At 42.5% G+C, this 26,078-nt stretch overlaps 1 protein-coding gene across 1 annotated transcript in view; it reads left to right on the top strand.

The window, feature by feature from the left end:
• The window catches only part of SEMA5B (semaphorin 5B), a 264,588-nt gene that overhangs the window by 78,024 nt on the left and 160,486 nt on the right, over positions 1–26,078 (top strand). The window contains exon 2 of the mRNA XM_063400862.1: positions 4,502–4,562. The gene's annotated coding sequence lies outside the window, so the exon portion shown is untranslated. The remainder of the gene's footprint in view (positions 1–4,501; positions 4,563–26,078) is intronic.

The raw sequence follows: 26,078 nt of genomic DNA, 5'->3' as shown, positions 1-26,078 counted from the left end.
TACTTAATGAGAAAAAAGAAACCCTCTATTTAAAACTCCCTTTTTTAAAAATTTGAAACCTGATTGAATTCATATTTAATGGAATTATTTCTCCAGTAGCCCCTAACAGCTTTCTACCAAAATTTTTGCTTCACTGATATTTTAATTGCTATAATAATCAGCATTCTGAGTACGAGGTCTTTCCTTTAGCTCAATAAATCCATACTGGCTGAGTAAAGCATGTCTGTGATTTATGTGCAGATAAACAGCTTTGGATCCTATCCAATCACTTCATCAGTTTTAATTCGGCTGCCTAATCAGTAGCAAACAGGAGAGTTGTTTTTTGCTGGTTTGGTTGTTGGGTTTGCTTTGGTTTGGTTTTTTTTTTGAGTTTGTTTTTTTCTTTTTTTTTGCTTTATTTTGTTTTTAACAGGGTTGGGATGTTAATACAGGGTTTGGCATGTTCCCCAGAATGGCACAAATAGCTCCCCATTTCTCATCATCTCTCTGTCAAAATCAGCTGTAACTCTCTGAAAGAGTTACTAAGAAGGGGATGAGATGCCAAGCCGTGCCTTTGGGCTTTCATTGGTATCTAAGGAACCAGGCAGATATGCAGTCTGAACAGCGAGTCTGCTCTTATCTCATGGTTTATAAAGGACATCCCTCAGATGCCTGAGAAAAGTGGAAGAGCTTGTACAGGAGCAGATTTTGTTTACTCTCTGTGTTAGGGGTTGATGCCTTCAAAATCATTTCCACAGCAATTATGTTACTGCAGCTGCTTTTCCTTACTAGGCAAAGTGGCTTGGAAGGGTCCTGGGAGGCGCAGGGGCACTGTGGGGTGCAGCTGTGCAGGGCTGGCACAGGAGCCCCCCTGGCACCCTCAGCCTTTTGCTCACTGTGCAGGTCAGCCACGGACACGGCACTGTAAAAAACAGAGGGCTCCAGATGACTCCAGACTGAGGCTCTTTGAGATTAAGGCTCATGACCACAGTTCCTGACCTCATTTTTGTCTACAATAACCTAAGCAAATGCCTGTTAAGGTTAAAACACTGCACCATTTACATTATCATCTATTAGTGCCATGTGTCAAGAGGTGAAGCATTCTCTGATTTATAAGCAGCCTCTGAAGGATTACAGAGAGCAACCCCCATTTTGGACATCAAATCTAGGGCAAGCAATACCATCTGTAATAACAAAGCTTACCTAAAGAGCTTAGTGTGGTTTGGGTAGTAAACCATGGCAGTGTGTCTATGAACCCTGTCAGCTCTCCTGGCTGCCTTCATTGCAGTGTGTAACTGTGCCTGGCCACTCCATTTATACTGGGAAACTGCGAGAGCTATTAGGAGCTCTTCCTCTGTACCTGATTCTTTTCCTGTTTCATAGCAGCACTTGCAGGCTTGGGAAAGCTCTGCTAGGCTGTGTGGGTACCATTGGAGAGTTTACAGGGCAGATTGATGGGGAAGAGGACCCTGGCATTGCTACTGTATCTTCTGGGGGGTTCACATCATAACCCAGTCGACATGCCACCTTTTCCCCCTGTTGGGTTAAACCATCCCAGCTCTGTGTTTCATTCTTACCAAGAATCTCAACCAGAGCTGCTCAATTACAACTTTTTGGCTCAGCCTTAATTCCTTCACACACCCATAGGTGTAGGGGCTTTAAATAGATGTTTAATTCATCATGAAATTCAGAGAATTAGGCTGGGCTAGAGGGAAGGGCAGGGCATTGGGTATGTGGCATTTTGGGATCAGTTCTATGTGCAAATGTGGGCGTCCCAAGGGACCTGGTGTGAGGTGTGCAATCCATCTGCTGTGGATTTTTTATAGCTTGCAAAAGGGCAACAATGCCTTTGGCTGGCAATGAGGAGAGAATAAAAGCCATTAATGAAGAGAAGACATTTAGGCCCAGTGGTGGTTCTGGTACAGCTCCACCTCCACTAACAGCGCTCACTGGGCTTTTTATATGCAATACTCAAAGACTTTTCAAAAATGATCTGGCAATGTGTGTGAAAGGGGAAGTTTGGCCCTTATACTATTATTTATATTATGCAGCTTTTTTTAAATTGATGACAGCCCTGTAGAGGGACTGTCAGGCTTGGGATTCTCCTGGTGTTGACTGAGCACAATCTATAGTTGGTTCTCTTAAACTTAACAGGAGCTCTGAGCATTCCTGTTAAAATTGATGGGAAATAAACTTCAGTAGTTATGAAAGATGAAGACCATCCCATCTGTCTATCTGCTGCTTTAATGGAGAGATGAGAAAGGTTTCATGCTGTAACCCGGCAGGGAATTCAAATGTCTGAGAAGAAATTTCAGGAGAAGGCTCAGTGTCTTGCAGATCAAAGGGTTCATTTAGGGAATCCTCTATTCTCTAGCCAAAGGGGAGCTCTATTGTGTTTAGAGAGGCAGTGTGCAGACCAGAATTCTTCTGCTGATGAAACCCAGGGTTTGTGCTGTCCAGTGGCTTATTTATAGAAAAGACTACCTGCCGGTCCTGAAGGTTTGAGCTAGCAGATGGATCTTGTTTTCTCACAAGCTGGTGTGCTAGGCTCTGATCTGCCTCCTGGGATATTACCAAAGAAGCATTTCCACTGTCACCATTTTAAAGATGCAGGAGTTATCTGACAGTGAAGACTGAGTCCTTTTGGTGGGTGCCCTGTCACCCCTGGGTTCCTTTGGGTGTCCCACCTTCAGGATTCAGCCCTGGCAGAACAGCTGCAGAAGTGTTCACATCTTCATCCCTTTCTTGTGATTTCTTCCATGAGGAAAGACTGATGGAGAAGGAAGGGAATGTGAGAGTCTGTATGAGTGTTAGTCTCAATATGTTGAAAGAGGGGACTGTGAGAGCCTTTTCTGGGTTATGGAAATGTGATGAATGAGGTTTCTTGAAGGAAACAATTGCTTCAGTCCTCTCAGTGAACTGCATGACTGGTTCCTCTGTTTCTGCAGTCTGGTTTTTTTCAGATAGTGCTACATTTATCATGACTTTCCTTTACAATATTTTTTTCCTATTTTTACTCCCGCTTTCCCTTTTTCCCTTTCACTTTTCCTGATTCATACTGGATAGAAGCCATTGTTCAAAAAAGAATTACTAGGGTGTAAGAATTCTGCCTGTGGCTAAAGCCTGATGGCCCATCCCCAAATCTACAGAAGCCCTCTGGCATTATATAGAATTTTGTCAGATCAGATACTAGTTTCCCTGGAAAAAGCATTTTGTCTTTTTAGTATCTCTATTCCTTGCCTATGATGTCGCATTAGCAGCATGTGCTCCTTCTCAGGAGCACAGTGAGGAAAAACCCATCTGGTTTGTGAATGCTCAGACATTGCTCTAAGGGAAGCCATGTAAATAACTAGATAAATTATTTCACTGAGTTTGTCTGTCAAGCATAATAGGTAGCAGGGTCAGAATCTCTTTACAGTGATCCATTTCTTACTGGCTGCGTGGGATTTGTGCTCACAAGCCATTGTACAGAAGTGTCCTCCAATTTTTACTGTCTCTGTCTTTTCCCTGCCTACACTTTTAGCTCTTTGATCTCTTGCTGGTGAGCTCCAGGGAGCAGAGACTATCATGGCCAATGTCTGCACTGTGCTCAGTGCAAAGAGTTCAGGCACAGGGTAGGCTTTGTGGTGCTGCCATAACTAAAGGATAAATTAGTATGAACTAATCTAGAATTTGCTAGAATTTGTCATAATTTTTGCCTTTTTACTTTCATGAAACTGTTGTGGGGATTGGACAAAACATAAGGGTGAAAACAGTGAGAACAACCTTTCAGATGTGTTTGTTTGAGCAAATTTTTTCATTCTGAGCTTTGCTTTTGGTGTTTCAAAGAGGGAGGTTATGGCTCATAGGCAGTGTGCAGACTGCCCTGCCACGCCTGCTGTGAGACTGGGGGCAAACCATGTAGCCTCACTCACACATCTTCATCTGGCTGCAGCTCCTGCACTGACTTGAGCAGTTCAAATAATTCTTGACTGACCTGAGTGCATTTGTAGTTCAGCTGGCAGAATGGAAGGTGCAATGAACTCCAGCAGGAGTGAATGATGAGGCAGGGTGATAGATGGTGGAGACAGGAGTGTTCCTGATGAGAGCATTGCTAGGAGGAGAATGATATGTGTTCACAGCTCACATTTCTCACTGGTGCAAATCTCCCACTTGGAAACTGGGACAAGAGTGATTCCTTGTCTCTTCTGAGAGGATGAAGCATTTAGGATTATGAAAAGTTCAGACGAGGCTGCAAAACTTCTCAGTCAGATTGATTGTGTTAAAATATTTATTGTTTCCACAAACATTTTCTGCTGCCCAATCTGTGGGCTAGGATTTTTTGTAGGCAGCAAATAATTGCAGCTGAGGCTAGTTTTGAAGCAACCTTCAGATGAGCATTAAGGAACATTTTTACATTGCTTTGTGGTTAAATAATATTTTCATTGCACTTGATTTCCAAATAATGTAAAAATTCTTCCCTATCTGGTAGAAGAGTAGTTAGAAATATCCACTGAAGACTTGTTTTCTGATGTTTCCACAGGTCACTTACGGTTTTCCCTGGAGCATGACTTCGAATATGACACTTCAGTAATGCAGAAGCTGTAAGTAGATAATACCATGTTTGCAGCCATTGCTTGAGAGCTGTGTTTACACTCTTTCCAGAGCTTTGCTAGATCTCATCTTTGCTAGGCTTTGTCTACCTCGCAACAAGCTTGCAGGGAAGACACTGAGAGAAGGAAGACATAGTTTCAAATTTGATCCTGCCGTTTTAGACACTTTGCTTTATCAGCTTCTTGTTTAAGCTAAGATCTCCAATAATGGTTGCCTAATCCTCAGGAAGAGAGCCCAAGACATCTGTCAGTATTGCAGGAAATGTCACAAACAGACAAAATTAAAAATATCTCATTAGCATCTATAAGCAGTGAATAAAATGCAATGATACCTTATCAAATGCTGGCATGCCACTTGTTCCTAGGCACAGAACAAAGGCCAAGAACCTTCTTTTGCTTGTGATACTAGTTAAAAAGACCTACTAGAAGCTGAACAAATGAACCCTAGAGGCTGCTGACCTGGTGATGTATTTGTTGGCTTTTCGTAACTTGATGTCAGAGTTCTGTATCTTGGGAGCTTTATCACAGAGGTAAGCTTTTGGGCAATTCCAGGTTGCAAATGCACAAAAAGGATGCAGTCTCCTTCTCCTCAACATTTTCCATCTTTTTTGAAGGTGAATTAGTAAGGTGCTAATTTTGGTGTCTCTTTTCTGAATTCTGCATTGTTTTTCCTAATCAATTCTCTCAGATCTGCTCAATCTCCGTTTAATTCAGTCAGCTACTCAACATCCAAACCTTTTGTAATAAAGAGGGTGCTAATTTTTCCATTTATTTCAATTGTCTTTCGCCAGGTGTTATCATATAACTCAATCATTCGGCATTGGAATTTGTAATTTAATCAATAAAGGAGGCCATTTTTCTCAAGAAAAGCAAGGAAGAAAGATCTTGAGGAAAATGCACAGTAAAAGGAAGGTGAAGAACAAAAATGGGTAATAGGAACTGCAGTTGGCATTTAACAGCTGCACACCTTGGTGGCTGTACTTGCCTGGCAAGTAGCAAGCAAAAGAGATACCCCTTCTTTAAAATGAATGGGTGTAATGATTTTGCCTGTGCACTCATCTTGCAAAATCTAAAGGGACAATCATGGATAATACCTAAGTTGCTATGACAAGAACCTTACACCATCTCCAGGTGTTGGCAACCCTGTAGATGAGCAGTACTCTTCACATGAGCAGTTTGATATCGAGAGAGGCACCAAGAAAGAAACTTGGCTGTGTGAGCTCCTCCAGCCTTTCTGCTCACGTGGCTTTTTATTGTGTTGCTGTTGCTCTAGATAAGGGCAGAGGAGGGGTGATGTGCAGCCTCCCTCGGTGTGATCACTGGGGGTTTGCAGCACAGGGATGTCCCTGCCCACAGTGAAAGTGGCTGTGCCCTGTGAACCTGCTCTGTCCCTGCCTCTGGCTTTGCTTCTGCTGCTCCAGAGGTGGGGGTGGCACTGTGCTCTGCTGGCAGGAGGAGGGAGTGTCTGTTCATTGCTAGCAGTGGGAGCTGTTCTGGTTTCCTGCCCTGGCCCATCTGGAAGAGCATCTCTGCTAGTTCTGCCAGAGGTGTGAATTTTGCGCCAGGGGTGAAGTTTGTTTTGCATCCAGCCCCTGGAAGACAGCATGCCTTGTGCACACTGCCAAGCAGCTTTCAGCAAGGCCTGGCTGGGGGACTGAATGCTTCACTGGAGAAGCACTTCTGCTGAGCCACAGCTGGGACTCTTTCCTTGGCCCCTTGACTTCACAGTGAGATTACCTGGGCAGGTCTCAAATATCAGGCCTCTGTAGAATCAGCCATGGTTTTGCTGATAAATTGCTTATAAGTATTATGGTCTCTGCTTGGCAAAGTCTGCAAAACACAAGATGAAAGATATCAAAACTCTTCATTCAGAAAATGTTAATATTTAAAATTACAGTAAATCATTTGGTGTTCAAGGCATGTCACTGCTCCTTTGCTTATGTCTCTCCCAAGGTCTGGTTGCTGGTCCTATAGACACATTTTCTGCAAATCAAACATTGAGCCAGCAATTGAAACACCTATCTTGTGGGATTTTAGAAAATGTATTTTAGTTGAAGCAGGCACATTAGTAAAAAAACTTAATAATACAACATTTTTGAGAATTAATATGTGCTGTGTGGCATTTGTCTTCAAGATTTTAGTACTTCCCTTAAGTGCTACTCCAGATAGAATAAACAGGTATTTAGAGAGCCTTCAGGTGCTTATTTTCAACCTGCATTGACAAACTTTTCCTGTGCTAAGCACAGGAGAATCAAGTGTAGAGCTCTACAGTAAATAATCTTACTTCCCCCCGTGCCTTCCATCCCCAACAACACCCTAAGCAGTGGTTACATCTACAGTAAAAGCTGTCTCTTAATGGGGATTGCACTGGAAGGGGCTGCCCACGGAGGTGGTGGAGTCACCATCCCCGAAGATGTTGAAGGAATGACTGGACGTGGCCCTCAGTGCCATAGTCTGATTGACAAGTCAAAATTTGGACTCAATCGAGTCAGTTGGACTTGATGATCTCAGAGGTCTTTTTCAACCTAAATGATTCTGTGATTCTGTGTGAGTCTGTGAAATGAAATGGAGATGAAATTGAAGTGGCTTGGTCCTATATTCTCAGCCACTCTTGAATTCAAGTCTTGCTCCTGTTTTGCACAGCTGTACCAGAAAGTTTTGGACAAGGAACGTGTGGAGTGTGCCAATCAGACTGCCACAAAATCCACAGAACTGCAACTGGATGACAAATCACTCCCTCTGCTCTTGGAAAATAACATAGAAGCCTTTTCTTATATGAGCAATATTGTAAATATTGTTCATCTTTTTTTCATAAACCTCTTTGAGTGTTTGAGTCTATTCTCCAACCTTTCAAGAGTGCCAAAGGATTACCAAACATGCACCATATGATTGTTTATGATCCCTGGTCCCTTCTTGTGCATTCCAAATAATGTCATCAAAGCCGGTGCTGTTCTGCCTGTTGCGTTTGGCCAAATATGAGAGCAGAGTTTCTCTCACGGAGTAGCTTAATGTGCTCTATTTGAAGATTGACTTTTGGAGCAATGACTCTTTGACTGGCCAAAGCAATCAGTGCTTTTCCCAGCCAGGCAGCCTAGGGAACTCAGCTCTAAGAAGCTTTCTGATGAGAACTCTTGCTGAAGACATTTCTCGGGGTTGATTTGGCACTCAAGAGCTCAGAGCTTTGTGGAACTGGAGCATCTTCAGAAGTAAGCAATGGCACATGCAGATTGCTGCTCTGACCTTCCAACAGTAATGACTTCCTCTTTTCACCTAAAAAAGAGAAAATTTTGAATTATATTTTAGTGCTGCTTAATAGTGGTATTTTACACAGAATCATGCCAGTGTCAAGTATGTCCAAAAATATTTACATATATGTTCATTAATTTTTCTCCACTTTGCTTTTGAACTGCTAAAACATTTTGAAACACTTGGTTTGGGTTTTTTTTTGTCTTCCTTCTAGAACCAAATCACCCATTTTAGTGATTCAATGCCGATCAGGAATTTGGGGAGATAGAAAATAAACATTGCAACCACTTTTAGCTCGTCTCCTAGAAGATGTTGGGTTTTGCTCCCACTGATTTTGAATTCAACAGGCAGCAGAAGGACTGGATGTCATTTAGCTATTAGAGATTTTTGTTTTCCTGATCATTGTGAAGTAGCATCATTAACACAGGCAAATTACCATGCTTCAGTGTGCTGTGTCCATGGTACATTAGAGGCCATTTTCCATTGGTAAATCTGGGTCTATTCTTCTGTAAAATCAGGGGCCCATTGGCAGTTCTTTGGCAAGTGAGACAGAGGGACTATTTAATGGGAAGAAGAGTGGTCTAATAAAGGGGAAGAAGTTGAACATGACAAGTGCAAGGAAAGATAGCAGAATGTTGGTTTATAAATCACTGCATAATTGGGCCAAAAATATTCATCCATTTTCATAGGGCCAGGGAGAAAGAGGACAGCAGTTTTGGGGTAAATGAGTTACGTGACTTTTCTAAAGTGCATTTTAGAGAAGTCAAGCACTCTATCAATTTCTCTTCCCAATAAGAGTGCTGTGATTTCAGCCTAATGGAAAATGGTTTGTATTGCTGAATTTTCTCTTTTGAAATGGTGTATTGGCTTTTGGTGAAGAACTTGGACCTGTGCTTGAATATATCTGGATTTTACAAACATGTTCTCCGTTTAATAAGATGAAACCAATTAACCAGAAAAATCATTGCCAATGGATTTTATAAGTACATAAAAATATATTGCTTTTTCTTGAAACATTTCATCACCCTTTTGAATGTTCCTTTTTCTTTCCTTTGCTACCACTGACAAAGCACTGTGATAATTTGTTCCCTCATGCCTTTTCCTGAAAACATTGATCTCTGGCCCTGACTGTGTGTGTGGGGATATTAGGCATGTGCATATGCATCTATTTATTTCTGACTCAGTGTTTATTTCTTTCTCCGGTGTTGTTCAGTGTGTTTAACTTGTGGCCTGAGGAAAAACAGAGCACACAAACTATAAAAAAGTTGTTCTGAAAAGGTTGCTTAAAGTGGCACAGGATCCAAGGGCTAATGAGCAATCTCTCAAAGTCAGGCATTAATGCAACTGCTGAAATGTTTGGCACAGCAGAGACACTGAAGAAATCAGAAGCACCTGATTGTTACCCCTCTGGGATCTCTGGGAGATGTCTCCTGGAAACTCTTCTGAGGTCCCTCATTATGTCAGCTGTGCCTTGCAAGTGAGGCTGGGGACAGAGACCCACTGTCCTGCTGTGGCACAGAGGTCTGTGGAAATGGGTTCTGGTCCCTGCCTGCCTGTCTCTGAACAGAAATGCTCATTTAATCACCTATAGCAATATTTTACTTGGAGGAAATTTTAACATGAGGCTCCACCAGCCTCCTTTACCCCTAAATTTCCATCAACTCTGCCTGCAACGAGGGCTGGGTAACACACAAGACATGGGCGCATACTGAGGAGTTGTAGGATTTCTATTTCCATTACCTCAGCCTTCCCCATTCCCTTGCAGCCTTCCCTTCTGCTTCAAATGCAAAGGGTATTAACTTCTACGAGCATGTGGGGCGGTAACCCAGGCAGGCTCTGCCTTGGGGTGACATGGTTTGCTCTGCTCTGATCAACTCTGTAAACTGAAGCATAAAGAGCCTGCTTTGATCCCTAATAACTTCACTAGTTTGCTTTAGTTACCAGTTGATACAGAGATGACTTAAACATGGTACTGTGGGGTAAAATATAGAGTGTTTGTCCAAGTACATGGCCATGACACACAAAATTAGCTGTTGCAAACAGACGTCTCTGTTCACATCAACTTTGCCCAACTTGTCAAGAAAACATCTGTATCATCTAAAAGAAAAACAAACACTAAATCTGGGTTACAGGAAAGGCTTTAATTCTTTTCTTCTGCAAACTGTGGGAGTGCCCTGCAGGACAATGCCCTTTTTGCATCACTGCTTTCATTTAGCAGTGGTTCTCACATTTTAAAAGTAAGTTTAGATATTTTACCAGCAGCCTGACATCATTACTAAAGCTCTGCATGTTCACCATAGAACTGATGACCTCGTTCAAGGAAATTATTACATGAGAACTTTAAAGGAGATATCCTTTCAATGGGGTGTGAACTTCAACACAAACCTAACAGTTGCCTAAAGTCCTTCTGGATTTGTGAAACTGTCCCATGAGCCACACCAAGTTGTGAATGATGCTGCCCTTCAAACAGCCAGGACAGCCCAACCCCTCCTTCCAGTAGCTGTGGTGTGAGCAGCGTGTACTGGTTTGCATCCAAGCTCATCCACTGCTTATTTAATTCTCACTTTTTTTTTGGCCTGTGTTGAATTCCTGGCCTGTCCTTCATATTAAAATGACCTTATTCCTCCAGGGAAGCCTCTCCCACTCCAAACAAATGGTACCAACACCAAATAGCTGCTTTGTGGCAACCAGTTTTGTCCTGCATTTGTTTTAAAGCTTCCCAGGAACCCTTGGCTACTTCGCGCAAATTGTTAACTTGAGGGTAATAATTTTGTCTGGGTTTTGTCACAGAAATTCAATTAAGGAGGATTATGAACACAGTTGTAGGTCTGTTTCATTTACAGTTGCAAATGAAACCCAGGCCACACACTGATCGTTTATATAGGAGAGGAGATGCTGTGTAGTTTTGAGTGGCTGAATTACCTGCATGTTTCTTTGTGTGGCTTTGCTGATTGCAGAAAGGAGGGGAGTGAGACTTGCAAAAATTAATAAAGTAGTGATATAAAGGTGGGAAAGAAATCACCAAGGGAAAAACTACCCCCACTGCTTTTCCCTAGGAGGCACACATCCCTTCTACACATAATAAACTCCACAGGGAATTTCTTCCTCCTTAGAAAACATATCCCACAGGGTGGGAGTGGAGCAGTCTTTTATTTTTTTATTTATTGTAAACAAAGTGCAATATTCTGTTTTCATGGCCTTGATATGGCTCCAAGTCCCTGAGCCACTGGGGACAAGGCATAAGGTTTCACTTTTTTTTCAGTTCTTATTTCTGGGTCATAGAAGCCAACATTTTATTCCATTTTTCTCTTTTCAAGTTTTTCTGCAAGCAGCTGAATTCCCCAGGTAGGAAAGGGGAGAGGAGGGGGAAGGGAAGAAAGGACGTTTACCATACTGGAGCAAAATGATAGCTGCTGCAGAGGGTGCTCCAGGTGGAAGCAGCATGTTTGGAGACAATGAAACAAGAAGGGAATTTGTTTATTTGGGAGATGCCTTTTTAAGTTATGAAGGGCAAAACAAAGGCAAAACTTGTTTTGATGTCTTTTGATGAAATGTCTGTGTTTGTAGAAGAGCAATATCTCTCAGCTTTGCTTCACATCAACAAACTTGGGAAATACTTTGCACCACTCAGGAGACAGATGAAGGGCATGGTGCGTGGGCCACCCCTTCCTCCTTATCCAGGGTTTGTCCCACTGCTTTGGGCTCTCTCCTCTAACCTTTTGCCCGGGAAATCCCACACTGATTTCCCCAAGGTGTTGCCTGCCTGAAGGCAGGAGTGATAAGGCTTAGCTCCCATATCCTGATTTCTATTCATAAGGAGTTATCAGCATTTTGCAGATGGGGAAGAGAGAGGTGCTCAAAGGTGGAGTCAGCCCTGAGTCAAGGCTAGGCACAGTCCCAGTTCCCTGTATGAAGTGAGTGCTGCTGAAGGACCTACCCAGTGCATCACCTTTGATTAAAGCTCTCCCCAATACTCTATTTAACAACTCGTTTGCCTCTTGTTTCTTACTTTCTTCCTGATCCTTCAATTCTAGGACGGGTTATACTGTCCTTACTGTGGTTTCAACTACATGCCTAAGAGGCTTACTGGATTCTTCACCAGATGAGGGGAAATAAGCTCTTTAGTTTCTAGCTTTAAATCAGATACTGTTTCTGTACCTCTCTCTATACAGACTTGACACTGTTGAACACTGAAAGAGAGGCAGGCAGCTTATTAACTCTCAAAAACTTCAGCAAAATTCACTGTAAAGTGATGCAGTGAGGTGTGAACAATATCGACTTTTGCTTCAAGTCCAGGACAATTCATCCCATGGTAAGGGGCTGTTACAGTATTTTATGTTTCTCAGTGGTTTTGTGAGAGAGTTGTCTGGTGCCAGACCAAACTTCTTGTTAGGTAAAACCTGGATGAAAAGAACGAAAAGACTAATATAAAGGATGATCTGCGACTCTCTTGCATTTTGGGCACCTTTTCTAGAGAAGTTAGGACAATTGAAATCAGCATCCTGAGCAGCTTCAGTCCAGGTGAACATGGCTTTATGGAGAGTACCATAATTAGGTGGATTTGAGTGTGAATAACCTTGCAGAAGTCAGTGGATTCCTGCTGACACAAAAGTAGTGGGGTGGAAAAGGGGGAGGATCAGTATTGCTCATAGCTATCAGATTGTTTTGTTACAACTGATTGGGACAGTCTGTCCAATCCAGATTTGTTGAGTAGTGGAGGAAGGAGATGAGCATCTCCAGAAGGTGACTCACCAGAAGGGCCTCACCATGGGTGGCAAGAGCCGACCTTTGGGACTGCTGATCTCCTGCTGACCTGCCAAGGCCTTGCAGCCTAGCTTAGCTCAGGTGAATAAAGTAGGGTGAGATGAATCTCTGCCTACGTTTCACTCACATATTTTATATTTGGCAGAGCATATAAAAATAGTTCTTTTTTTAGCATCTTTCAATCTGTAGATAGTAGACTTAGATCCTTAGCCAGCATAAATGAGATAAACTTCAGTACTAAAGAGCTGACTTTAATTGAGTAACTTCTGCTTTGCTCCAGTTCAAGCAGTTTCAATCTCCATAGAGTTTCCTGGGGTTGTTTCAGTAGTACCTCTAAGCTTTATACCTCAACTTTAGCAGAAGGATAGAAAGAGGCTGCATGGTATGTAAACTACACATGATTTCAGGTGATACCTTGTGATTTAGATAAAGCATTTTAAATTCATGGTATTTGGCAGCATTGCTCTCTCAGAGTGCAGCAGAGAAATAATCCTTTCAAATCAACTCTGTTGGAGAGTGAAACATTTTTCACCAGCCTAGTTTAAAAATCATATCTGAGCCTTTCTCTCCTGCTAACTGGTTCAGCACAAACAAACAGTGCACACAGGATGTAGCTGTTTCAGCAGTTTCCCTGGAACTTGCTGTACATTTAAAATTATTTTCTAGCTTTTTTTTTTCAGCAAGTTTTTTTTACACAGAAGGTAAAATGTGTAGTTGAATCGCAAAGCTAGATAAAGTATTGTAAGCCTGTGTTGGACTGAAGTCCTTTTCATCCAAATAATGACTTTATCTGCTTATTATGGAGGAATTGAAAGAAGTGTGGGAAAATAAGACTGAAACACACTCAGGAGCCTATATTTCAGCATTGTGGGGGAGGCTGGCCATTAATATGGGAATTAATAACCCTCCAAAGCCACCTTGTCTGAGCAGCAGCACTAGCAACTGGCAGTGAAGAATGCACAGACTAATTCTGTTTCAGAGAAACTAAAATTAAATGTTTGTTACAGCTTTATGTGCATACACTCTCTGCAGGAACAGTTTTCATTCCCTTTAGGCAAACTCAGAAGAGGCTGAACGTTTAACAGCCTTGAACTACCCAGTCTGTGTGCCATATGTACACAGCACTGAGCCATGCCTGTGTTGTCAGTCTTTAGAGTCTTCCTGAAAGGTGGAATCTGGCTGGTTGCTAGCAATCCATGTCCTTAGAGGCACTGGAGCAAAATGCTGATGTTGATCAGAAGGCGAAGGTCTGAAATTGTAAGCAAACAGAGAAGATCCATCATTCATTTTCACAGATGATAAAAGGCTGACAGTGGCAGGCTGCTTATCAAATAAGTAGATTTATTGAAATAGCCTGTGCTCTCATTAACTAGTTTGCTTTTCATATTTTTGTTTTATTTCATCCTACTGAAGGTGTCTGGGTTTTTTTCCAAACCTACTATTGGTGCCGTGGCAAACTGGACAATTTAGACCATTTCTTCTGTTAATGCTTAGAAGCAGCATGGCCTGCAGCGTTCTCTTCTCACTGACATTGCAGGACCTCAGAGCAAAGCCAGTCCCTGTTATGAAATCTGAGATTCCTGGAAAATAAATCAGAAAAAATAATGTAATAATTATAAGTTTGTTCCTTGCAAGACGATAGTGATAATGATAGTGCTGTACATTTCATTTAGCATAAGCCTAGTGCTGTCAGCTATGCTCAAAAAATGGAGTAGAACTGATCATTTTTAATCAGTAGAGAGAAATGAAATGCAGAAACAAAAGTGTTGCTAGCATGATATGACATCCCTGTGCTGAAAGGACCATTCCTTTCCTAACTCAGTGAGATATCACATTTTATGTTTTTGTTCCTGGGGGAACAAGCTTCTGCTTTCCTCTTTTCTGAAAACATTTGTAAGATGGGAAGTGGAATATTAATAATTGAAAATGCAAGTTGCAGTAATGCCATTTGCATAAGGATGTTTCTTGACCCATGGAGGATATTCACTGTTTGTTGGAGAAAATATCAACAGAAGAACTGTGGGAGCCTGATGGATCTAAAAGGCTACCTGGCAATACATTTGTTTCTCAGATGAATCCTACTGTGGTTCCCAGGACTGGAATTCTCTATTTGTAGTCTGCCCTTTTTCCTGGAAGATGTGGTGCACTATCAAGAGATCGATATCCCCCAGTACTGGATGTGGTGCCAGTAAGCAGATATTTAACACAGAGTAAAGGGTTTTTTTAAACAAAGGACATGGAGGCAAGTCCTTCCTCCTGCAGGATTTGCCTGTTGAAGTTTAACAGTCCCAATGACCTTCACTGACAAAGTCCTTCTCCAAAAGCATTTTAACAATGAACCGCATGGAACTCAGCAGCTGGGGTTAAGACTGCTTTGACTCTGCTGGTATTTTAACCTGTCATTTCAGGAATTGTGGTTTTCTGTTTGGACCTTTTGGGGTGTTGTTTGTTAAGCCAGATGCTTATGCAGCAGAGCATCCTTCCATGCTGTTTTGAATGCCAGTGGTACCAAACATTACTCATAAAGTGCGCACGCTGTTACGATTCGTGACTTTAACTCTCAGCATATTTATAGGCCTCATTTCCATTTCTTGTGGTCTCATTAATGGAGCAGCAATAATAAATTGAAATGTTAATGGGGATCATTTCACCAACAGCAGAAGGTATTAATGAACTTGGTACAATAGTTGAAAGGAAAACAACTTTTTAGTAGTGTAATTTTTTTAACTGTTGCCCCTGGTTCTCTCCTTCCAAACATGGGAGTGGGGCAGTTTCCAAATGATGGAAATGATTTCATGCAGACAATCAGCTTCCTGGGTATGTTGCATGGGAGATGCACTGTTTGCAGAAATTCCAGTGGGGGCAACCATTCTTTAAGTGAAGCATGAGCAGACTTTGCTGTAGTCATGGTGGTAGAAATAGAAACCCAGAAAGCACCTTTTGTCTGTGTGAGTTAATAAACTTCATTAATGGAGAGTGAAAACGTGGTCCTCCTTGTCTGAAGTGAGCATTCACACCCTGTTGTGAAATACTTGGGGATGTTGTTAAGATGTGGTCTCATAGGGGACTTCAGTTCCCCAACAGACAAGGGAATTGTGCCTTAGAGTCCCTTGGGGGCAACTGTATCTCACTTTTCCCACTGGTAAAGTTGAGGGCTTTGAGCTAGAGGAACCAGTTGGATTTTAAGGATTGGTCAGTTAGTATCTGTGGAGGGTTAATGTCTCCTGAGGGAGAGAAGTTGCACTGTGGGGCAATCCTCAGCTGCAAATAAGCAGTACCAGACACCATTCAGGACCTTCCCCAGTGCCACGTTGTTGAAGACCTCTGTGCTGAAATTAGTTACAGCTGTAAAGACATTTCTATATGCATGCTTAGAAGTTGAAGGCTAAAATTTGTAATACGTTTGAAGTAAATTTGCATTCTGGCCCCTGGTACAGAGCATCTGTTTGAGTCTTTTGCTGCTTAGTTCTAGAAAGTTTGTTCCCAGTGAGTTTTCATCTCTCTGAGTACATTCATTAATCCTTTCTGGATTTTGCTTACCCACAAATATAGAAGAAGCTTTGAAGTGGATTGGCAGCTTTTCACCACCCTTCTTTCTTTCGTTGTGTTAAATAGTAAGTTTAAGGGTACTAGGGTAGGTCAAGAATTGCATGTTTAAACTGTTTGTTTCCTGCAAGAAAAGAGATTGGCATTTAAATGTGCCATTCAAGCTAATCATCTCATAATCAGGAATTTACTGACCTAGAAATTTATTCTAGTCCTGTGAGTTCAAGTATCTGCAACTTTTGTTTAGAAAACAGAAAAAATATTATTTTCAAATGAGGCATGTGATTGGTCTAATTCTCTCTTTTTTGTAGATACCATTAATTTGCAAATTACTTCTGTGAGGTGCTGTTATCTTGCTTCTGCGCAGGCAAACTGTGAGCCCTAGCCCCCTGAACCAAGCAGAGGGTGACCAAGTCCATATGAAAATGGACAGATAAATGCCAATGTAGACCCATTTGAAACAGGAAGAAAGGAAGGGAAAAGAAAGGAAAAAAGGGAAGATTATCTGTCTAGCCTTATTGGCAAATGATCAGAAAAGTGACTGAAAGCATTATATTGCATTTTTTCCTGCTTAAGGTTTGATAAAAAACTCACTGAAAGAGATGGGAAACTTTCCATGATGTTCTTGATTTTGGGCTGGGAGGCCTGATCAACACTAACTCTGTCTCCCTGCAACAAATTACTAAGTGCCTCAAGCAAATAAAAATATTGTCAACAACCAGCACTATCAATACTACCTGGCACTGGCAAAGCAAACTCATCTGTTGCTGGCAAAAGGACTCCTCAACACACAAAGAGCAAAGCACTTGCTTTGACTGTGGATATGGATATAACCCCATCACGTGGCATGGGGTTATGTGTTCAATAAAGAGTCATTTTTAGATAGACAAGTGACCTTGAAATGCTTTTAACAGTTTTCTGCATCAACACCTTTTAAACGTCTTACTCTTTAGCTTTAGTTCAGTTGTATTTAAGTTTTCTCCCGGTTTTTTAATGCCTTATAAAGTTCAGCGTGTGCGGATTTGGTTTGGGGGTGGAGGTGGAGCACAGCTGGTGGAGTGGAGGAGCGGGGAGTGAGATCTTTTTAGAGCAGCTAAACTTGTAGCCAGAGAAGATACTGCATTTATAATGTTCCCATTCTTCTCAATACTTAACAAGAAAAATGATTGTGTGTGTGTGACGTGAATATTCAGCACAGAGCTTTGGTGGCTGACCGCTCTCTTTTCACAGCCATCCAACCGCACACACATTCCTAAGGGATTACCTCACTGCCAGCGCTCCTCAAAGTGTGGGATTCGCCGAAGCCGACCAACTGCAAAGCTCCTTTCTGCCTGCTGCGGTGCTGCTTTCAGGCAATGACCTTTAAAACCACAAATCTAACCCTGTGCCTACCCCCCAAAAGATTTCTCATTTGTTAGCTAAATGGGAGAGATGCTGGGCGTGGAAATAGGGTAGAGTCTGTAGGTTACATGTAGAAATTCCTTTCCAAGCTTTCCACTCCCCTTTGGCTCCAAACACTCAATAACTTTCCAGCCAGAGAATGTTTGTCCCTTCCTTCTCCCTCTCTTTTTTTTGCGTTCTTCCCTTGTTTTGCATATTCTGACAGCACTGTTTACTTCAGCCTGCAGCTCCCACTGCTTTGTGTGCTTTCTCTGTCTCACAATTGCATAAATAAATCACTAAAGAAAATTTGCATTGGATGGGAATTTTTAGCTGATATTAAGTTTTATGGGTGGAATATAATATATGTGAGTTGGCCTAATTAAACTGAATTGTCATTTGTGACACGGAGGTCTTTATCTGTACAAATTATTTTTGCCTTTCATATTTTTTGCTATTAAACATGCCAGTGGATTTGAGAACCCAAGGATGACAGGTCTCAGAAAGTATCATCTCTCTTGTAGCAAAATATCTGCTTATGCCAAGTGAAGCAAATCAGTATCATCACAGAGCTGAACAGTTAATTTATGCCATGAATTTCTAAATGCCAGGGGATGGAATCTGAGGCCCATATATGTTGTAGCACCCTCTAGTCGCCCTGTTGGTGACTTGTCTCACACTAGAGGACAGAAGGAGTCTGGCAAAATGATTTATATCAAGGGAAATTCAACTAAAAGTTTGTCCAGGGTTTCTGTGCCCCCATATCCTGCCTAGGTTCAAAGTCGTTTCCTTGTCCCGGTGTGTGCCCTGGAGTGTGATGGATTTGGCTTTGGTGAGTGCAGGGTTTCTGGCAGGCAGGTGGGCTCAGCCCAGCCCTCACTGTGATTGCTGGGGCTGCAGACACTCACTGCCCCTTCTGCCACACGGGCTGGGTTTAACATCTGCAGAGCAGTGGGGAGCACACGGGAAATTCATCTCATCAGCTGCTGCAGCTTTGTTTCAGAGGCATGAGGAACCAGCCTCCTAGTTCCCATTTTCACCCTGTTCTTAAATAACTGAATTATCTGAAGGGAAGGGTGGAAATGCCATTTACACACACCCAACTAGAGTGTGTTTAACGCATCCCTCTGCCCAGGAACTTGATCTGTGATATTTATCCTTCCATAAAAATCAGGAAGGGCGTGAGCCTTTTGCAGGATCCCCAGATCTGGCTTCACAAAGCACAGGTTCTTGGGAGGGCTCCATACAAATTCTGTCTTTTTGACTGTTTCTCTGGAAGAAGGCTGGCAAAGTGTAGCTTGAGATTAATTAACACTGATTAATACTAATAATATTGGTGCAGCTCCCCAAAGTGCATGAGGGACTGATTGAAGTACTAATTCCAATTTATTTATTTTTCAGGCTAAAGAGTCCCACACTTTCACAACTCTTTGCTGTCATTTTCCATGCAAGGGGTCTGTGTGCCCCTGAGACTGATACTGCATCTGCTCCTCTGCAAAGACAAAGATAAACTTGTTCCTGGTGTGTTCTTTCGCTCACTCTTCAGCATATGAACAAGCAATAAGAATGCATTTTAGATGATAATGAAATTAATGAAAGCCAGATCTCGGAAACAGCTGAGATTGTTGACTGTCTCAGGCAGATTTTTACTTCATTTCAATTACAGATGAGCCAGAACCAAACCCCTGATTAGAATTGCTCCAAATTTTGGATCCACATCTCTCAGCTTTGCAGTTTTGACCAGTTTCCAGTGTTAAATTTTCTTCCTGTTTTATTTGTCCTTCTGGTTTTACTCCAGGTGTTTTAATGTTTTCATTTTGTCTCCGTGAAAGACCAGCCTCATGAAGGACGTGAGACATGCTACCATAAGTCCCACTGGGACTGCAGAGGCATAATTTAGTTTCAGGATGTGCCTGTACACTCTGGGAGAGCTTGCACTAGACTTGGGGCTGAGAAGTATTTCTGTGCCATCTCAGCAGGCAGGTGGCTGCCCCTGCTGCCATCCTGGCAGCTCAGTAAGGCACAGTCCCTGGGCAAATGTCTTTGTCACTGGTTTGAAATGGCCGTGGCTCTTGGCAAGTCCCCAGCTGCAGAATCTTACTGGTGGCTTGTTACCATGCCTTCACCCATAACTCCAGGCCATCCCATTAACAGTGCCACGTTCTCAGTCTGCATATATATAAATTCAATCATGAATTTATACTCTGATTTAAAAAAAATTTAAAAAGCCTCCTGGAGACAGTGTATTAATAATGAACAAATTCCTGTCTCCTGGATATAAGGGGACCTAAAGCCTCTCCCTAGGGAGAGTGAATGGTCTGAACAATCTAGTTAGAAACCTCAGAGGCAGCAAGCACACAGGAAAGGCTGGTTTATTATCTTTCTTCTTTCATTGCTGTACTCAAATCCCAGGAACAGTGTTACTTTGGGCCCACAGATACTGTGCAGTGCATTTTTAAGGGAGGTTGAGAAAAACACCTGATCATAATAGTTTTAAAAACATTGAAAAAAGAGGAAGAGGAAAAAATAAATTACATTAAATGCTACAGTGCTTCATTTACACAATATAATAAAACGCAAATTTTGTGATTCAAGTAATGATTGCAGGTTATTAAACTGGGCTTTAAAGGCTTCATAAATGAAAGCCTTTTAATAAGTGATGAACATGGATGATAATGCTCTTGGAAATAGAGAGAATTTTTATTAAGCTTGGCACATTTGTTCTCCACCCACCCACTTCCCCATTACTCTTCTTGGTCCCTGGATCACTGTCACAAAAATGCAGCAGTGGGACAAAAGCTTGAGTTTGGATACGAGATGAGAAAGTACCACTTTCCATCACTGCCAGGGCCTGGAGACCATGACATCTTGGGCAGAGGCTGCAACACCATGGATTTTTCTGGTCAGAAGAGGGGTCATGGGGCAGCTGAAGGAGGTGGGAGCCAAATTCATCACCAGAGGGTTTCTGTCCACGTATGTAAGAGAGGTCTCCTCTGCCATTGCTGAAAGATTGAGCAGAGCACTCACCGAGACAGGAAAGTTGCTCTGCCCGGGCACCTGTTCACTTGGGAATCTGGCAGCTGGTGATGGGAGCAGGCGTGGGGCTGAAGGGCAGAGCAGGGCTGGGCTTCATGAGGGCCTGATTCAGAGCACAGTAACATCAGTGGGGGCTTTCTCACTGGCTTGGATCCCGCCTCGACAGTGCCAGAGTGAGGAACTTTGGCAATCTTTCACTGCTTCTTTGTGTTTTCAAGGGTCTGTTCTGAGCGGCATCAGATGGGGACTTACTGACCCAGAGGGGAGGTGGCAGAGGGAGAGGCAGAGCCGAGGCAGGCAGCAGACAATAGAGCCCTCCTTCCCTTGACCACTAATAAACCATGCTGGTGTAGGGGAAACTGTTCCTGCAGGTACTGCCTTTTGATTAGATATCTGAGAGTCATAAAAAACTTCCTGTCATGAGGGTGAGCGTATGAGACAGCCCTGCCCAACTGCAGTTTTGGATAACTTAATTTTACCTCCTCAACGTGCCTCCTCATAGAGTGGAATATTCTGCTCTATTTTGCCTAAATTATTAAAGACTGATGAGGTTTCCAACCTAGCAGTGACTGCGTTTCAGTGATGGATGAGTTGATTCTTCTGTGGATATAGTAATCAAGGCATTTTTCAGCATCTTCAGCATGAAAGGCACAATATAAATGTGAAATATTATTTTGTGCCGTGCAGCTGCTCAAATCTCAAATACACATTATGTCTCGGTAATATAGACAGTGTTTAAGACTGTTAAATTAAACTATTAAAGCCTATAGAAAAAACAGAGATGACAGAGTGCAAATTAAATCTGAATTATCGTTAAATTGCTGTGCCAGTAGTTTTCAAACACATTCATCGTGACCTGGAAGAGAGCAGGGGGAGTGGAATGACATTCACACCTCCTAATTGGAGTCATTATCCATTCTTTGTTATCGTGCAGCCCACGACAAGGGCATGGCTGGGACACCAGTGACTTGGTGGGGGCAGAACGATGCCTGCGGACCACAAGGGATGTTTTGAATGCCCTGCCATCTCTCTGATTTAAAGCCAGGACACGGCCAGGCAGTCACTTGTCAGACAGATAGTTTTTAAAGGCAGTAAATGCCTGCAGGCTCTTTTCTGTGCATGGTGACTGAGGCAGGGAGTTGGGAGAAGAGGGGAGCACGGTGCATGGCTGGGTTATCGGTATCCCAAGGACACGTAGGTCCTTCTTCTCCTCTTTTCCCTGCTAACAGCCCAGGCACACTGAGGGCCTCGGTGGACCAGGGGTTTGTAATAAAATCTATGGGCCTTCCGGGAATATCAGATAGAAAAGGAGCTTTTAAAGTTACCTAAATTATCTGCCTGCCAAAACATGAGTGCACCTGATAGTATGTTCTCAGGTACTTTGTCTGGTTCTTTTCTATCCAGTTGCAAGTGATGAAATTTTCAGAAGTCCCTTTGGAAGTTTATCTGTGCTCCATTCTCTAATAAACACTCCACCGTGCGTTTTCAAATTAAGATTTTGCCTTTGTTTTCCTCAAGTCATTACTCACGATGGTATCTCTGTGTACCTCAAAAAATCCTTTTCCATCCTTAATCTTTACAAGCTTGCAGGCATGTGGATATCTGTTTATTGTGAGTAACCTGATGCCAATCCATCAGTTTGCTTCTTGGAATACTTTATAACAGCAGAAAGTGATTAATTTTCAAAGCAGACACAGCCTTTAATCTGCAGAAAGGGAAACAAACTTTCCCCCTCTCCTTTGCTGATTGAATCTGGAAATGAATGAATGATACCTGACTCAAATGTGTTTCTAAACTAGTTTTCATTAAATATAATCAGTCAGTGCTGATCATCAAAAGTGTCTTGAAGATTGGCCTATGTATGTATATGGTACTAAAGTCAGAATGAGCTTAGTGATCGATATTCATTCAACATCTTAATCTGCTCAACAGTATTAAATGGATTGCCCCAATGTCCTTGCAAAGCAGGGAAATAATGTAACTCTTGAGCAGGAATATTAAAGTAGAGAGGATAAATGTGGTTTCTAAAGCATTGCCAACCAGCTCCTGACTCGTATCATTGCGCCCATCATCCAGCTGCTTGTTGTCATAAACCAGTGCAGCCATAGCTGTGGAAAACTCCCAAGGATGGCCAAGAAAATCCAAGACTGACAAAATTGAAGGAAACATCTCAATGTGTTCCCCTGTATGTGCTATTGTATTCCCAGATCTCTGAACTACTTTCTCCAGTGGCTAAGCTGGGACTAAACCCACGTGCACACAGAACCGTAGATCTGAGTATGGTTTGTTTGTTGACTGGGTGTTTTATTAGTTATTGGGCTCTTCTTCAAATGGTGGGAACACTGATCTTTATCCTTAAATCCATTCCTTGCTTTACTGTTAAAATATATCTCCTGTTTCCAGCATGGGACTGAGCCTCTGTCCATGAGAAGCTGAACTCAAATATGCAAGTCATTTTACATACTGCTGCACTATAAAAATCATACTAATTTTATATACATATACAGTTAGCTCAGTAATGGCTAAAGATCTGTGTTCCTCCCTGGACTTACCATAGGAGAGCTCTTCAATTTCCCTGTTGCAAAATGAGAGGGTAACTAACAGTGTATTTAATTTAGTTATTTGAGGCCAAGACTGCCATGGGACATTTCTTTGTGGCTATGTCTTCTGGGGAGATTTGAATGAATGACCAAGAAGAATCTGAATCATCCAGTCATGCAAATTAAACCATTTCAATAATATGAGGGGTACTTTTCCTGATCCATAGTAATTGATGAGGCTCATTATATGTTAATATCACTCCTTTTTTTTTAATCTTACATGTAATTTGCTACAGTGTTTCAATGTGAAGGTATAATTAAGATTCAGATGGCAATTTCATTCTAGACTGCTCTCTACAGTTGCTTTAATAAAAATTAGAGCTTGGGATGCTATTTTCTCTAGAGGCAGAAAAAATATTCTTTTTGATACTTCAGATATAAATCCACTCAGCCACAGCTGAATTTTCTAATTGTGGAAAAATGCAAAGTACCAGCACTTCCAAGCAAGCACGGTTCTCTTTCCCATATGCATGGTTCAGTGCCCCTGCTGAAGTTCTTGTGTTCAGTGCAGCAGGCAGGACTCAGTTCCTAAATGCTCAGAAGCTCTGACTTCCATATCAGCTGTGCCCAGATCCTCCATCTACACGTTCAATTGCCAGTGCCCATGGTGCTTCTGGTACATCAGCCAGCTACTCCATGATCTGCACCACCAAGCTGCTGGGGGGGAAATCTGGGCATGAACCTTCATGAAATTTCATTGATACTTTATTTTACACACCAGGGGCTTCAAGTGGGCAAAAGGACTTTGCAGTGAGGGCAGGAGAGGCACCTGTGTGTCTGTGTCCTTGCAGTGTGCCATTGCTTTGTGCTGATATCCATCTTTACCAACAGGCTGTGGCTGTATGTGGGATTTAATGGCTGCCTACCAGCTGATTACACACATGAGCTTATGGTGGGGATGCAGCTCCCTGTTGACAGAAATGCTTTGGAATGTGGCATATGAAAAAAGAGCAAACTGAAATGTTTCTGTAATATCATGTGAGGAAAGACAAATGTGGGTGTACATGAAAACATCCCAGCGAGCCTGCTGACTTGGGCAGGGAGAGGGGGAGGTGGGAGTTTCTGTGCTTTTGTAAAGAGAGGAAAATAGTCACCACCTGGCAGTGGGAATTTCTGAAGTGGATGGCAAAATCTCATCTTTTTTTTACAGCAACCATTTTCTGGAAGTGACCACATTTTGTTGCTGTTTTGTGTAGGTTGGCATCAGGTGCTTTGTGAACCTGCTTCAGAGGTTCTCTTTGCTGGGTGCTTGAGGAGGATGGGAGTCTGTGTGTCTGGAGCACAAACCTTGTGCTGGTGTGAGCTGGTGCCTGGAAGGGCACACCAGGGTCACTCCTCTGCTGGAGGGGAGATGTGCATGTTCCAGCACTCTCAATGTGAGTCCCCGTGGGGTTCATGGATTGGAACATACAGAAATTGTCCCACCAAAGCCATGCAGCCTCCCTGGGGGTAGAAGAAGAGCAGAAGTGGAGAGGCTGTTGGTGGAGGGGAGGCTGTAGCTGCCAGGGTGGGGAGGGGGGCAAATCCCCATGTCCTCCTCAGTGCAGGAGTGGATGAGACAATGTGCACTGATCTCAATGTTTTTCAGTGAGATAACTGCTGGGGGGATTCTGTAAGAGTCAGAGTGACCATCATCCTGCTCTACAGTGGGGAGCAAAATCATTGAGTGGCTTTCTGACTCAGTTTCCCCTCCTGTAAGTTGGAGATCTTGCCCAAAGATGCAGTAAAGATAATTAGGGTTACACTGATGCTGTGGTGTGAGGGACCATGTGAGTCCTTCAGAGAGAGAGCTTTCTATCTGACAGCTGCTTTAAGATGCAAAAAGAAATGCAAAAATTTGGCTTCACTTTGCACCCTGTGGAAAAGCAGGACGTGTCTTTTAAGAAAGGAATTTATGGCAGTGTTTTAGTTCTGAAGGACTGCAAGTGATGTGGGTCCTGTTCTCCCAGGGTGTAGCTGCAGCTCCTGCACCAGGCTCACACAAACATGGAAATCTGGGGTTGCCTGTCCATGCAGGTAGCTGCAGTGGGAGTGTGTTGTCTCTGTGCCATGTGTTGTACTTAATGTGAGTTTTGGAACCAAGCCTGTTTTTAATAAATTGTACCTTTCCTCAATTGCTTCCTGTCTAAATACTGTGTGTTAACCCAAAAATGAGGAAACATCACAGCAGCTGTCTGTGGATTTTTGTACATTCTCAGCAAAGACCCTCTGAGGAATTTCCTTGTTAAACAGACGAGCTATCAAAAGCACCTTTTCCTGCCAAAAAGGGCAAAAAGCACAGAAAACTGAGTGAATGTTCAGTGAAATCCTGTTGCAGTTTAATGAGATCAGGCCTTGGAAGGAGTCTCCTTACTTGAGCCTGCTGCAAGGGGAGCCAGAATAATACATGAGAATCTTGAGCATAAACCCTTTATCATCTTTGCTTTGACCCTTTCAGGACGTAGTTTTGAGTTATTTCGGATGGATGCTGTTGCTCCTGGAGCTGAGCTGGGCTGGGGGTGTTTCAGGGCATCATGTACAGTGAGGTGTTGGCTACTCATGGATAAACCCTAATCATGGAGGCTTGGGAGTGTTGTTTTAGCCTTCAGTTGCATTTCAGACTTGATCTTGAGGAGGGAAATAACTGACCTTAATTGTAAGAAAACAAGTGAAGTTTATCACCAGTTCTGTCAATGAGTAAAACAGACCATGACTCTCCAACCTGAAAAAGAGATGGACCAAGAGGACATCTGTGGTAGAGATCCAGCAGATAGGAGAGAGTATGGAAGGAGGCAGGAAGAGGGAAAAAGGATGTATCTTCAGACAGCTGGAAGTCAACGTTTTATTTGCTGTGAATTTTGTGGTGAATTCCAAAGCAGCATTGGTTCAATATTACTGTTGAATGGAAAGCTGTGAGAAGATCAGGATGAGTGGTGATATGGAGGAATTGATCTAG

The sequence above is a fragment of the Prinia subflava genome, chromosome 6, assembly GCF_021018805.1.
Source record: "Prinia subflava isolate CZ2003 ecotype Zambia chromosome 6, Cam_Psub_1.2, whole genome shotgun sequence".
Classification (NCBI taxonomy): Eukaryota; Metazoa; Chordata; class Aves; order Passeriformes; family Cisticolidae; genus Prinia; species Prinia subflava.
The sequence above is the reverse complement of the archived record's forward strand: the minus strand, read 5'-3'. Positions and strand labels throughout refer to the sequence as shown.